The 1,731-nt window shown below is 35.0% G+C and overlaps 1 protein-coding gene across 4 annotated transcripts in view; it reads right to left on the bottom strand.

Annotated features, from left to right (window-relative positions):
* Window positions 1-1,731, bottom strand: part of GPM6A (glycoprotein M6A) — a 472,863-nt gene that overhangs the window by 97,737 nt on the left and 373,395 nt on the right. The gene's annotated exons all lie outside the window — the stretch shown is intronic.

The raw sequence follows: 1,731 nt of genomic DNA, 5'->3' as shown, positions 1-1,731 counted from the left end.
TATTCGTCTTATAACATTTGTGGTCCTATCTCCTCCTCAACTTTTAAAAAATCTTTGTAAATTAGGAATATTATACTTTTACCCGTGATACGTGTTACTAATATTTTCTCCTACTTTGCCATTTGTCTTTTGATTTTGTTTATGGCATTTTGCCATGCAACTTTAAAAACAGAAATAGAAACTTTAATGATGTCAAATTTATCATTCTTTTCTTATATCTGGGATTTTATTCATAGTTAGAAGCTCTTACCTACACCAAGGTTATAGAGGAATTCACCTACGCTTTCTTCTAGCATGTGTATAAGTTTCATTTTATTACATTTAGACTTTCCGATCAATTTAGTATTTGTTCTTTGGGTGGTATAAGCATTGCATCTAATTTTATCTTTTTTCAGAATGACAGTCCAGTTGTCCCACCATCATTTATTGAAAAGCCCCTCTTTGACCTGCTGATTTTATTATCTACCTCTATCATACAAGAGGTTTCTATATCTAGATGTGTCTATTTTTGTCCTTTCCCTTCTGTTCCATAGATAGGTCCTTTCATGTGCCAGTGTCGCATGGTTTTAATCATAGAGGCTTGGAATATGTCTTACTGTCTTATAGGGTTAGACCCCCCATTGCTCTTCTTTTTCACTGTTTTCTTATCTATTCTTGTGTATTTATTTTTACTAGGATGATCGAGGCAGAGAGTAAAGCAGAACAACGTGGCCTCAAGCCCAGGCATGCCTGCAACCACCAGAACATGGCAGAGGCAAGGACCAGAATTTCCCCTATGGTCTTGGGAAGGAGGGCAGTTCTGCTGACACCTTGACTTCAGACTTCTGGCTTCCCAACTGTGAGATAATATATTTTTGTTGTTTTAAGCTATGAGTTTGTGGTAACTTGTTATGGCAGTCACAGGAAACTCTTCAGTTAATTATTTATTATGGTTTATTTTTTCTGAATGTACGGCCTGCTTGAAAGGAATTCTGACATTGTCTAGGTGCATTTGTATGTTACAAATCATTTTTAGAATATAGTAGTTTGACAGTAATGCAGACAAGTTGTTAGAGTATGTACCATTTCTTTCTAGAGTTGAGAAATAGCAATTTTAATGAGCAGGAAACGGCTGCTTCTTCCTAAGTACTTAAAACCAATGCATGACTGATTAGGAGATGAGTCAATCTTCAAGTCTAGGGTATAGATATATTGAGGTTGATGGTTCCAGTTGCTTTTCTACTAGACTTTAGAAAAGACTGTAATCAGTATTCAACTACATTGAGCTGCTTTGGAATGTTCACCATTGTGTTAAAGAAAATTCATGTTTTATTGTTCTTTATTGAAGTAAAGGTCACGTAACATGAGATTTATCCTCTTAACAGATTTTTAAATGCTCCATACAGTATTGTTAACTATAAAGTACAAGGTTGTATAGCAGATCTCTAGAACATTTTCATCTTACATGACTGAAACTCTACCCACTGAACAGCAACTTCCCATTTTCTCATCCTGTAGCCCTGGCAACAACCATTCTACTTTCTGATTCTATGAGTTTTGACTATTTCATATATCTTATATAAAGTGGAATCATGCGATATTGTCCTCTGTGACTGGTTTATTTCACTTAGCATAATGTCCTCAATTTTATCCATGTTGTAGTATAATGACAGGATTTCCTCCTTTTTTATGGCCATAAAATATCCCGTTGTATGGATATATCACATTTTCTTTATGCATTCATCCACTGAT

Source organism: Propithecus coquereli, unplaced genomic scaffold, assembly GCF_000956105.1.
Source record: "Propithecus coquereli isolate 6110/MARCELLA unplaced genomic scaffold, Pcoq_1.0 Scaffold36, whole genome shotgun sequence".
Taxonomy (NCBI): Eukaryota; Metazoa; Chordata; class Mammalia; order Primates; family Indriidae; genus Propithecus; species Propithecus coquereli.
This window is presented reverse-complemented; position numbering and strand designations above follow the sequence as displayed.